Source organism: Meriones unguiculatus, chromosome X, assembly GCF_030254825.1.
Source record: "Meriones unguiculatus strain TT.TT164.6M chromosome X, Bangor_MerUng_6.1, whole genome shotgun sequence".
Taxonomy (NCBI): Eukaryota; Metazoa; Chordata; class Mammalia; order Rodentia; family Muridae; genus Meriones; species Meriones unguiculatus.
In genome coordinates this window covers 136,446,671-136,460,482 of record NC_083369.1, presented here as the reverse complement: position 1 = coordinate 136,460,482, position 13,812 = coordinate 136,446,671, and the positions used below count along the sequence as shown (strand labels likewise).

Below are 13,812 nucleotides of genomic sequence, written 5' to 3'. Positions count from 1 at the left end.
GTTCTGAAACAAAAGGCTACGTTGTTTAAAAGCTACGTTCTTTCCTAAAACCACTCTCCCCTCATCTGTGCCTGGTTAATCCCTGCCTCCCTTTACTGGACCGATTATAGAGCCACTTCCTTTTTTTTAAGATTTATTTATTTATTATGTATAAAATATTCTGTCTGCATGTACAGCTGCATACCAGAAGACAGCATCCAATCTCATTATAGGTGGTTGTGAGCCACCATGTGGTTCCTGGGAATTGAACTCAGGACCTCTGGAAGAGCAGCCAGTGCTCTTAACCCCTGAGCCATCTCTCCAGGCCTAGAGCTACTTCCTTAAAGGTTCCCTTGACTGTGCTCACTGGGTTAGCCTAACACCCTCTTCTTGTGCTTATCACAGCTGAACTAGGCCGCTGATCAGAAATACAGATAACAACTCCCTTCTGCCCAGAATCTAAGCCCCATGGCGGGAGAGGTCTCTCTTGTTCATAGCTGCATCTCTTGGGGACAGTGCCTTACAGAACATGAGTATAGGGACTAGAGAGATAACTCAGCAGTTAATGGCAATGGCTGCTCTTCCAAAAGACCTGAGACTCCAGTTCCAAGCAATCCAAAGCCCTCTTTCTGGCCTTCATAGGCACTACATGCATGTAGTGCAGACATATATGCAGGCAAAATACCTGTACACATAATATTTAAAAAAAAACAATAATAAAACATGGAGTTGGGGACCTGAGCAAATTTCCTTGTGGTGGTGAAGTTGTTGATCCTAATTTTAAGAACTGAGAACTATGACATGACAACCAGTATGTTATTGAACAGTACTAAGGGTCTTTCCTAGATTTTTATTTTAATTTTTATTTATTTTATTTTATTTATTACAGTGTTAAGTATCCCATGGTCTCAAGTATGCCAAGCAAGTACTTTACCACACAGTTATACCCCCAGACCACATGGTTTTCTTATATTTTTGATATACCCTTTCAGTAGAGCATCTCATATCTCTTCTTATAGGACATAAAAGATCCACAATGTCTTGCCTAATCCACATAAGAAACTACCAGAGTATGATTCTAATCTAGGCATTCAAGGTGGGAATTCTCCCAACACTTTGTTGTTGTTTCAACATTTATTATCATTTTCTTTGTTCCAGATACTATGTTGGATACTCTGATTCTAAGAAGGGATGAAAGTCATAGAAAAGAATAAATCCTAATACATGTTTTAATGTTATTCTGCTGAAGGGAAAAAAGCCCGTTTCTTCTCTGTTGCTGTATATTTCAGCTTACACTTTCAGGTCATAGTCCATTCTAAAGGGGAAGAAGGTCAGGAACTGCAGCGTGAGCTTGAAGCAGATGGCATGGCTCGCTTGCTTGATGGCTTGCTCTGGCACAAGCTCATCTAGCTTCCTTGTCTAGCTCAGGACCACCTGCCCAGAGAATGGTAATATCCAAAGTGGGATAGGCCCTCTGACATCAACTAATAGTCAAGACAGATACAGACACAACTTGATAATGTTGACAGTTAATGCTAACCAGGACAAGCTCACATATAAAGTTACACATTAGTTTCTACCACCACTGCTGATTAAACAAGAACAAGAAAATATGCTATGAGTATCTGTTTGTTTTAAACAAGGAAACTGTGGTGAACTTTTTTCTTTTTTTAAGGAAACAGCTTTGCCATTTCTACTTCATCAATCTACGCCAGACCTGTTAAGTGGTGTGGCATGCTAAACATTTGTTGCGTCCTGAGTGTTTTGAAGATAGAAAAATATTGATCAAGCCCAGTGCAGTACTATGTGCCTTTAATCTCAACACTTTAGAAATGAAAGCAGGAGGAACAGAAATTTAAAACCATCTTTGGTTACACAGTCATTTTGAGGCCAGCCTGGGCTACATGAGACCCTATCTCAAAAAGGGGTATGGGAAACCGGGTGTAGTAGTACATGCCTTTAATCCCAGGACTTGGGGAGGCAGAGTCAGGCAGCTCTCTGTGACTTCGAGGCCAGCCTGGTCTACAAAGCAAGTCCAGGACAGCCCAAGCTGCACAGAGAAACCCTGTCTTGAAAAAAAAAATAAAAAAAAACAAAAACAAAAAACAAGAACAACAAAAAAGAGTTATTGCGGGAGCTTTATATAGATCAGTGGGTAAAGTTACTTGCCATATAAGCCTCGGATCTGAGTTTGATTCCTGGTGGAAAGATAGAACTGACTTCTGGAAAATTGTAGAATTTGTCCTCTCACTGACACCTGTGTACATGCACACCCATGCATAAAAACAATAGCAAGAATGTAAAATAATCGTGCTCAGAATGACATGATTCCAAAAGCAGCTTCACATTATCTGCATGTCACAGCTGAAACAGAGTGGGGGAGTTTCTCAAGTTTCTCATCAATTGTAAAGTAATGTGCATTGTCTTGTATAAAGTACTGACAATAGGAAACTACAGAGACCCATGGTTGGTAGGGCGTGAGTGAAAGGGAAAAGAGCAACTGGCCATTTAGTGGGTAGGGGTTTGTTTTTGTGGTGATGGAATATTTTGGAATTGTCTGCTTTCTTCTCTATTGCTGTCCTTGATCTTGCTCCTTTTGATCTACAGGGAAGAAGGAAGGCTACACGCAAGTGAACAGACAGAGAAGTCCTATCAGTATCGACAGCAGTGGCCAATGAAAACAGGAGCAGAGTTACTTCCCATGGTTGCTCTACAAGGGATAGTCCAGGGCTCCAGGCAGAACAGTAAGTGTCATCAAGCCATCTCCCCAGGTGGTTACAGTGATCTCTCACCCAGTACCCAGGATGCAGTACACATCACTTTGTCAAATGTACATCCTGGAGCAACATGGTACATCCACCACTCAAGAGGAGAAATAAAAAGTTTATGAGAACCATGAGGGACCTCACTTTGAGGCCTGACTCTCTACCTAGGATTTTTAGGCAAGGGATTTCTAAACTGCGTGGAAATTTGCTCAAAAGGTGTTTGAAATTTTCCAGCCAAAGTTAAAATCAATTTTGTTTATAGTTTTATGTTTCTCGGTGTATATCTCTTTGGACAAAGCATGTATATGCCAAGCCTGACTCAGGATCTGAACACAATCTCGTGAGCAACTTTAAAAAAGATTATCTTGCTAAGGTGGTGGTGGGGGAGGGGAGATAGCTCAACTGGTAAAGTGGTTGGTAGGCAAGCATGAGGATCTAAGTTTGCAATCTTCAGCACACACTGAAAAGCAGGTGTCTCAGAGCATGCCTGTAATCTCAGCACTGGGCAAACAGAGACAGAAGGATTCCTACTGCTGGTCAGCTAGTGTAGCCAATTGGAGAGCTCCAGTTCAATGAGAGACCCTGTCTTTAAAAAAAAAAGTGATGGCTGAGGAAGATACATACAAATAATCTTTGTCTTTTTCCCAAATCAGTTTTTAAAATCACATTTGTGTATTTATTCATCTTACATCCCCTTCCTCCTCTCCACCTGGTTCCACCCTCCCACTTTCCTTCCCTCTTCCCTTTTCCCTCTCCTCAGGAAAAAAAAGGGGGCCCCCACCTACAAACCCACCCTAGAACATCAAATTGCATCAGGACTCAAAGCATTCTCTTCCATTGAGGCCAGACCAAGTAATCTTGATAGTGTCTTCAAACAAATAATAATCCTTTCTTTTCAAATATCTTCTTTAACTGAATTAACTGAATTAACTGAGCAGCTTTACTGGCCACCTCAGTTCAGCATCTGATTCTGCTTTCTTTTCTTAATCTTTAATTATTAAAAACTTCAAATTTACAGAGTGCCCCCCCCGTACTTGCATTCATGGATTCAGCCCAATATGAATACGAAATATTTTTTAAAGAATTGCACCTGTATTGGACATATACCACTTATTTTCAGTTTCAATATTTTTTTTGTAATTTAAAATTGTTTTTCAGTGGGTCTCCTGGTACAAACCTAGCACTGAGAGGCTAAAGTAAGAAGAGGTCTAACACGAGGCTATCCTGGGCTAGTGAGACTCTTTCCAAAAAGGGGGCATCAAAATAAATAAATGAAAATATTTAACATACATTAAAAACATAAAATTGTGCATATTTACAGAGTACTATATGATATTTCAATACATGTATACATTATAACTGTGTCATTTTATATAAAAGACGTGAGCATCTTCAGATTTCGGTTTCTGAGTAGATTATACAATCAATTTCCATGGATATTAAAGGATGACTAGAGGGAAATAATATATTAAAACCAGCTTTGTGTCCAGTATTCTATTTCAACAATTACCTATCCATAATACGACTAATACTCCCTCCTTGGGTCATTTTAAATATTTGTTTAAATTTACGTGTTTGTTTATTTTCTCTCTGTCTCTGTCTCTCTCTCTCTGTGTGTGTGTGTGTGTGTGTGTGTGTGTGTGTGTGTGCATGTGTCTGTGTCTGTGTGTGTTTTGTTTCATTTTTGGTTTTGTTTTGTGAGAGGGTCTCACTTGGTAGCCCTGGCTGGCCTGGAACTGGCTACCCACACCAGAGTGTCCTTGTACTCATAGAAATCTATCTGCCTCTGCCTCCCAAGCGCTATTAAAGATATTCACAACCATGGCCGGCTTAGCCTCCCTTTGGCTTTTTCTAAGACTAGGTCTCACTATGTATCCCTGGCCAGCCTGGAACTCACTATTCAGCCCAGGCTGGCCTTAAACCTACAGGGAATCTTCTGCCTCTGGGTCACTACTATTGGGGTTCTAGGCATGCCGCACTATAGTCAGCACTTTGGAATCGTTTTAATGAGCAAACGGGATAGACATCGGAAGTGGAAGAAGACAGGGAACAGGACAGGAGCCTTCCACAGAGGGCCTCTGAAAGACTCTACCCAGCAGGGTTATTTCTGAAGCAAATGCTAAGACTACTCACAGCCTAACTTTGGGCAGAGTGCAAGGAACCTTATGGAAGAAGGGGGAGATAAAAAGACCTGGAGGGGACAGGAGCTCCATAAGACCAACAGAGCCAAAAATTGGGGCCCAGGGGTCCTGCAGAGATGGATACTCCAACCATGGGTCATGCATGGAGAGAACCTAGACCCCCAGTTCAGATGTAGCCCATGAGCGGCTCAGTCTCCATGGGGATAGTCTCTGGCATGATCTTGGTTGGCTGCTCTTAGCTCACCTCCCCCTGGTGAGGTGGCCTTACTAGGCCACAGAGAAACATGATCCAGACAGTCGTGCCGAGACTTGATAGGCTAGGATCAGAAACTAGGGGAAGAGGACCCCTCCTATCAGTGGACTAGGGGAGGGACATAGGTGGGGAAGAGGGAGAGTGGGTGGGACTGGGAGGAGATGAGAGAGGGGCCTACAAAGTAAATAAACTGTAAATAATAATAATAATAATGTAGACTGAAAAACAAACAAAACAAAATATCATGTTTTAAAGCCAATAACATCAAACAACTATAACAACTCTGGATTTCCTCTACAAAACTGATTTGATACTAAAATGGAATTTCGAAAACTATCAGGAAACATAAGGAAAACTTGTTGAGCTCTGTGCTTTCTCTCAACTGAGTTTCATTCCCACACAGAAGCAATAGTGGACAGCAGTGTACTGCGGTATATGCCCCTCCCCCAAAGCTCATGATCAATAAGAAAAAAAAAAAAAAGAAATACCTTAGGTTTTTTCTATCTTTAAAAATTTGTGATAAAATATGCATAGTTACCATTTTAACCAATTTTAGTTCTACAAATTCCAAAGCATTAAATACATCGCCATCACTCCTTTCTGTGCTCAACCTTTTTCCACATCCCCGGTGTAAACTCTGTACTTAGTAATACCTCTTTCCCACTCCTTGCTAACCTCAAGTCTACCATAAGTCCTTGTGTAGCTGCCTATTCCAGCTACCCCATATAAACAGAATGACATTCTATTATTGTGACTGGCTTACTTCATTTAGTGTAACAGAACAGGAATCTCTTAAAGCTAGTTGATGTAACAGTTACAGTTTAGGGCTCCTAAGTTTTAGGCCAGAGGCATCAGAGATAATAAAACAGGAGGACTGAAAGTGCAGGGGACAAGGGAAATTTCAGGTAGAGTGATGAAGAGGGTGACCAGGCACCAAAGCCAGAAAGGGCAATTGAGGTTGAAATGGGAAGAACTCAGCTTTACGCTGTGATCAATGCCATTGTTGGGGAGGGGAGGAGGGGGCATGCACAAAGGCTCCACACACAAAAAGACTCCTTTCTTGCTGACAATGTGAGTGGTATGAGAGACTTAGTAACTTTCGGGAAGTTAATTGCAGGTACAGTGTGTACTCAACAGAAGAAGTATAGCAGCTCAGCCTTCAAATAGAAGGTTGTGATAAGACAAAAGCCAAGGGTATGTTGGCTGGTCACAAGAACTGTACAAACAGATGAATGGCCAGAGCACAAGATCCTGCACAGGCACTCTCTGGGGGCGTTAGACGTTAGCATGGTTCTCAGAGAAGTCTTGTCTATGGCTTCATTTCCTCATACAGTTTTCCGGAAATCCCTGAGGTGAGGCTGGGCTGTTTGGCAAGTTGAGAATGAACGCAGAGCCTCCGTCATACCAGGGTGAATGAATGCCTCACACTCAACAAACACGCTGTCATATAACAATGTGCAAGCTGATGATCCCTAACACCTGGCCCAGAAGAAGCATTTCCTCTGCATCTTCAGACTGGCTTTTTAGGAGCAGGAGTTTGGAAGTCTCTAGAGCACCTGATGTCACCCTTACCCTCTTTGTCATTCTTCAGAAAGGCCATTAGTGCTCTGGAAATCTGATTGCCAATCTCACTGTAAGGGAATTAGAGGAGCCTAACTCTTCAGACTTTTTTTTGTGTGTGTGTGTTATATATGGAAAAAACAAAACAACAACAGGGGACTAAGGATATGGCTCAGTTGGTACCATGCTTGCCTAAAATGTATAAAGCCCTGTTTGGGTACCCCAGTACCCCATAAACAGGGCATGGTGGATCAGGCCTGTAGTACTAGTACTCAGAACTCAGGAGGCAAAGTCAGGAGGATCAGAACTTCAAAGTCATCCTCAGCTATGTAGGGAATTCAAGTCCAGACTGGGTTATATGAGAATATATATATATATATATATATATATATATATATATATATATTTCCAGATCTCTCTTTTGAAACTAGGTGAAAATATAGCAGATCTTCCTACCCATCATCCCTATAATTGCACTGGCCTAGGAGATACAAGGACATGCAGCAGAAGGCAGGGCTGAAGGAAGATCTGGGATTGATTTGGGAGAATACAAGTTTCCCAGAGACTAGAAGAGTTTTGCATGTCCTCCTATATAACGGATGGTTTCTGATGGCTCTGGCAGCTGAGCAGCAGGCAGAGATGAGCCAGACAAGTCAAGGAGCAGTTGATTACTTCAGTAACCCTTTGTTTGTTTTCTGTTTCTTCAAGAGAGCAATTGAACATCTACTAAATGCCAGACAGTCTTCTAGACTCAGGGGAACAAAACAAAGTTCCTATCCTTGTGAAGCTCATATTTTGAAAGGGAAAAACATATAGTGAACAAGTAGTGTGATAAGCCAATGATAGGGACTATTCAAGTATGTTCCATGAAATATGGATCAGGATATGGTGAATCTGGAGTGCCACTAGGGTGGAAGTGCTATATTTGGTCTCATTGACAAGGTAACATTTGAACTAAGGACTGAAAGGGGTAGAGAGTATCTAAAGAAAGGACATTCTCAGTAAGGTAAAATGTTTGTGCAAAGACCCTGAGGTAGGAACATAACTGGCATATTAAAGGGATAGTAAGGAGGCTAATATGGCCAAAGCAAAGTGACCAGGGAAAAAAAAGGAGCATATGAGATCCAGAGGCAATGGATGGCAATGGATGTCACATATAGTAGACTTCTAGACCATAATAATGGTTCTTTCTCTAAACCAAGGTTTCTCAAACTTGGCATTTTTAACTAGAAGATTGCTAGTTTTGAGGAGCTGTCTTGTACATTGTACTTGTACATTGGCGTTTACCACATCCTTACTATCTGGGCTCCAGTAGAAGCTAGTAGCACCTACACCAGAGCTGGAAAAACAAAAACATCTCTACACATTGCCAGATGTTGCCTGGGGGAAAAAGGTCATCCCAGGTAGAGGATAGCATTCTCAGGAAAATGGAGGTGAAAAGACAGATTTTTGACCAAAGAAATAGCAATCTGACTTATATTTGCATAAGATCACTCAGTGTTACCTATTTAAAAATTGCCTTGGAGCTGGGTGTGCTACACATTTATAATCTCAGAACTTGGGAAGGTGAGGCAGGAGGATGACAGTGCATTTGTTGTCAACTGGGGCTACAAAGCAAATTCCAGGCCGGTCAGAGCTTAAAGCAAGCAAACAAACAAGCAAGCAAGCAAAACAGTAACAAAATGTCCCTGAGAGGGCTCAGTGGTAGAATGCCATTTCAATATTAAATCAAAACAGTAAGGTTTACAGTCAATGAACAAATCAAAGAAATGCTCACAATTGAACGGCTTATAGAAAAAAGAACGAATCACTGAAAAGAGAAACAAGAGAAAGACCCTAACGTGAGCAACAAGAACACATTGCTTGTACTCGAATGGAGACAGCAATGGGGGGGGGGGGGAGAGGATAGTTGCCAAAGCATTTCTGTTGTGTAGGAGCAGTGACAAAGCTAGACACAAAACAAAATGAGCCCCCTCTGACTTACCGGTACACTGAGGGAGAATGGCCAAAGGGATAGTTAAGAGCAGCCAAAACCGCAAAGGAATAAAGAGTCAGGAAAGAAACTGAAGAGGAAAGGTCAGGGATGAAGGGAGTTCCAAGAAAATCTGAATAAGTAAGAAACTCCCTTTAACTACTGCTAGGCTACATTACCTAGAACAATACTTGAGTTTTTAAGGTTCAGGTCTACGGTCAATATCTTCTGTTAAACCAAAAGTAATAATTTCTTGAGAGTTGGCTGTTTATAACGTGCTTACTGAACTTATAGTGTTCAATCTTATTAAACAGTAAATACCATTTAACTGTCAAACACACATCTCAATGATCTACCACCATATATTACTGCGTGCCATGCATAAAAATGTATCAATGTGCCACAGGGAAACTAAGCTTCCCACACGCGTGTGCACTTTGCTCTCACTGATTATTTGTGTAGATCCTTGGATTTGATTGACATGCCTGATGTTCTGCGTGAGAGGGAGAACATGTAAAAAGCTCCTAAAGAAGCTTTCATAAGTTGTGTATTTACTACAATAAGTAGTGTGAACTTTGCCTGATTAAACTTACTTTGTGCAAAACAGCATCAAGAAAATGTGTTCTGAATAAAGGTTACAATCACACTGAAAGAAACTGTTGTTTCTCATCAGATTGACTCTTGATTTCAAAAGGAAGCAGGGCTTTTGCAACTCTTCAAATCTGAATTAGAGATTATCTTGCCAAATCCTGATGGAGTAAGTTCAGCTTTCTCCTCTCACTCACTTTTTCCCTGGGAGCATGACTCCCAACTGAGGATGGCACCCTTGCTGCTTCAGGCCTTCAAAGAAATTTAGCGTGATTTTAAAGGTTGTGAAAAAAGGAAGAAACTCCTAAGAAGAAAGGGTTTCTTTTCCAGCATATCTGTGAACCTGCTCTGAACAATGTGCAGGGTCTATAGCAGTTTCACACACACACACACACACACACACACACACACACACACACACACACACAAATCATAAAAAATGGGGCTACTTCTGTTCATAATCTAGGCAAGTTTTAAACAGCAGCACATACAGAAGCTAACAGATTACCACCAGGAAGCAGAAAGCAACGTGGTTTTCAATGGTTGAGAAGGCACAAGTTGTCACTGAACTAAGCTGTGCCCGCTAATGTTTCTCAAACCCTTCCAGAGAAAGCACATTTAAAGGGAGGGCACTGACATTAATATTAAAAAGCCGCCACCAGCCTCAAGGCAGAAATACTTAACAAAGACTGTCTCAAAGAACAGCCATCACTAATCATCGTTCTGTATTTTGGAGGTACCTCTCCTCTGGATCTAGGGCGGGGCACAAAAAGACAAGGCCAGAAGGAAGAATTTCAGGGTGAAAAAGTTTATGATTTCTGCAGGCATAGTTCTGACAGTGTGCCACAGCCTAGGGATAGCTGTGAGCCTGTCCCCAGCTCCTGGCTTAGTAGGGGTGGGGATGAAGAAGAAACACCATTCTGATCAGAGAGAGTCTTGACTCATGGCACCTCGGTTTCTGAACTCAGCCTCAGAACTGGTAATCTTTACCCTAGTCTCCGGCCTTTTTTTTTTTTTTTAAACAGGCTGGACTTTCTCACTTAGATTCAGCTAACTCTGACAACATGCCCTCACAAGGGTCTGCTCCTCCCTGAGTCCGACAAACTCTCTCAAGTGAAACAAAACAAAACAAACAAACAAAGAGCGGTCAGGAGTCTGATGTCTCCCAATTGTGGAGAAAGGGCTGGGGCAGAGAAGAGGAAACCCCCTCGTCAGGCCCCCGGGAACTGAGGCAAGACTGGCAGAACCAACAGCTGTCGCTGCTCCAGACACCTGGATCGGTGGGGTGGAAGGTACAGGGTAGAGTCGCGGTCCTCTCTGGGTCTGTCTAAACTCCCCGAGGCTCCCACTCCACTGGGCTGCCCATCCTTACCTGAATGTTTCTCCAACAACACTTAACAAGTGCCACTTGCAAGTTAGCTTCCCAGGACCTGCGACTCGCAAAGGTCCGTCAAGGCCTCGCCCCTTGGCGCCTGCGCCACGCCTCCTTAGAAGCCAACCCCCGCCCCTCCAGCCCTGCGAGTCTCTAGAGCCATAGAGACCGCCCTAATCACGCCCCATTTGGACCGGGTGTTGCTCTGCTCTCTGCCTTAACACACCACTTCTACTGAAACCTCGCCACTCAGCCCTAGCCATGCCCCTGAGCTCCTGTCTGTGCCCCGCCCCACCCGACCCTCTTGTCTGGACTAGCCCTACTTCCCTCTCTCTCTGCCCTCTGCAGGCAACGTTTCTGGGCTAAAAGCAACATTTCTCAGATAAAATCAGACTGCTGGCCTAAAAGCCTAGTTTAAAAAGTGTCTCCTCCGAAAACCATGATTTTGACATGTTCAGGACAGGCGACCTCACTAGGAAAAGAAACCCTGGAAGGCAAGGCAGAGACACCAAATAAGCACTCTCCTCTCTTTTCTGTAGTCTCCTTCAGGTGATTTTTCTTAGGTGACCAGTGCCCTCTTGCTATGTAGGGACTGATCCTCTTGACATTAAACTAATTCAAATTCTGGTTGTGGCTCAGTGCTCTGAGAGTACATACTCAGTTATCCTTCCTCCTTCCAGTCAAAGAAAAACATGAAGTTACAACCCTCTTGCTGTGCTTGTACTTACATCCCTGACTCATTCATTCAAATCACATTTATGCTGTAGCTACATCTCCGGCAAACAAGATGTAGCAAGGAGCTGACAGGGAAGAGGACTTAATAGTCAGTCACATACCCTCCTCCTCCTCTTAATTACCCTGAAATTATGCTTCCTTCTTTAAAATATTTTTGATTAATTTTTTTCATGTATTTTATTGTTTTGCATGTATGTCCACCACATGAATGCCTGGTGTCCACGGAGGTCAGAAAGCGGACGTTGGATCCCCTGGAACTGGAACTATGGATGGTTGTGAGCTGCCATGTGGGTGGGGAACCAAACTCCGGTCTTCTGCAAGCCCAAAAGGTGATCTTAATCTCTGAGCCATCTCTCTAGCCCCCCCAAAATACATTTCTTTTAAAAAGTTTTCATGTATATCACACAAGAAGCAAACAAGTTTATCTTTAAAAAAATACCAAGTGTCACATCTATAGCCCACTGCTAATTTATAATTACTTCTTAAAGCAACTTTGCTTACAAATAGAGTGTCAGGTGACAAAAGCCGAATATCTATTGTTTTCTGTTCAAAGTACCAGCAAGTATGTTTCTCAAATCACATTTTAGGTAGTTTAACACAAAGTGCACGACAGTAACATGAATTAAATTTCTCATTTCACAGGTCTGCTCAATCCCCTTAGCAAGAATATTACTGGACAGCAAACACATAAACACATTTTATAGTACTTAGGACATTAGTTCATACAAGAAATTTCCCATTGATCTTTAGTGAGTACCTATCTTTTCACATGCACACAAAGACACAATATCTGCCCTCATTGCTCTGTGATTTCCTGGCTGGCTATACATCTTCATATCCTAATACTAAAAACATTATGATTGTATATCAGTTTTTTTTTAAATTTTTATTTATCATTATTTATAAACATATTACAATTTATTAACTTTGTATCCCACCTGTAGCTCCCTCCCTCATCTCTTCCCAGTCTCACCCTCCCTCCCCTGTACACCTCCCCTAGTCTTCTACCCCTATGCTCCTCTCCTAGTCCACTGATAGGGGAGGACCTCCTCCCGTACTATCTGATCCTAGCCTATCAGGTCTCAGCCTTGCCAGGCCACAGAGGAAGACATGCATATCAGTTCTTTTGTGCTTCCTCTACCTCTATTACATTTCTGGCTTGAAGATGGTGAGAATAGTCAAAATGTTGTCCTCAAAAGAACACATTACAACAGATGATTTGATTAACCTCATCCTGCCCCTGAGAACTCTGCCTCATTTGTAACATGTTTCAGTTGCAATTGTGTAAGAGATAGAACTGAAGAACATAATGGGGAACTGTGGGCTACAGCGGAAAATTGTCTAAAAATGGATAATTAGAAAAAGAATGACAACAAAAGTAAATGAGGACTTGTGAAAATAAAAATAATTGTGAAATAAAAAGAAAACGGGGCCTGATGTGATGGCACATACCAACTAGCAAAAGCAGGTATATTACTGCAAGTTTGGAGGCAGTCTGGTCTACATAGTGAGTTTTAGGCCAGTCAGGTATACACACTGAGACCCTGTTTTCCCAAAGGGGTGGGGAGCTGAAAGGTAGTGGGAAACTGTGGGAGAGAGTGGACAGTTGTGAGAAAGACAGAGACTTTGTTCTAAGGGAGAATAAAAGATCAAAGGAAAAACAAAGATTTTTACAGAGGCCAACTTCTTTTGTGAGATTTTGCAATTAATGATTATAGCTTCATTAAACTGTCTGGAATGCAGTGCCCAGATATTTGGTCAAAAACTGTTCTGGAGGCTGGAGAGATGGTTCATCACTTAAGAGCACTTCTTGCTCTTACAGAGAACCCTGGTTTGATTATCAGCACCCACATGGTAGTTCACAACCATATGTAACTCCAATTCCAGGAGAGCCAATGCCCTTTTCTGGCTTCCTTAGGCACCAGGCACAGATATATACAGTGCACAGACATACACATACACGCAGGCAAAAGACCCATAAACATAATAAAATCAAATACTTTAAAAATAAAAAAATAACAATGCAGTCAGTAACAAGTAAAAGTAAGACAAAAATTCAAGTTTCTCAACATGAAGGGGAAAATCTTTATTTAAAATGAGGTGGTGGGCTGCCTCTGCATTCCTTGTGCTCCTATCAAGAGAGTATGACAAAAATTTTAATATTCAAAATTATTCATAAATTAAAACTGCAGCTTGGTTTCTCTCTATGGTTCATTTTCATTGTCAACCTGACTGAATGTAAAATCATGTACAAGATGGTAAAGCATACCTATGGGGGTGTCCAAGAGTATGTTTCTGGAGAAGATTGGGAGGATCCACTCTGAATATTCACAGCAGTATTCGATGAGCTGGTGATCTACACTGATTAAAAAGAGCAAAGGAGAAAGCAAGCCAAACACTGACAGCCTAGTTAGCTTTAACTCTCAGTTTGATGGCGCTTAGAGTTC

The 13,812-nt window shown here is 41.9% G+C and overlaps 1 protein-coding gene across 2 annotated transcripts in view; it reads right to left on the bottom strand.

Annotated features, from left to right (window-relative positions):
* Ca5b (carbonic anhydrase 5B) overlaps nt 1–10,742 on the bottom strand; it is a 55,994-nt gene extending 45,252 nt beyond the window's left edge. For both annotated transcript variants that reach the window (XM_021663389.2, XM_021663391.2), the window contains exon 1: nt 10,631–10,742. The gene's annotated coding sequence lies outside the window, so the exon portion shown is untranslated. The remainder of the gene's footprint in view (nt 1–10,630) is intronic.
* Between the last annotated feature and the right edge of the window lie 3,070 nt (nt 10,743–13,812).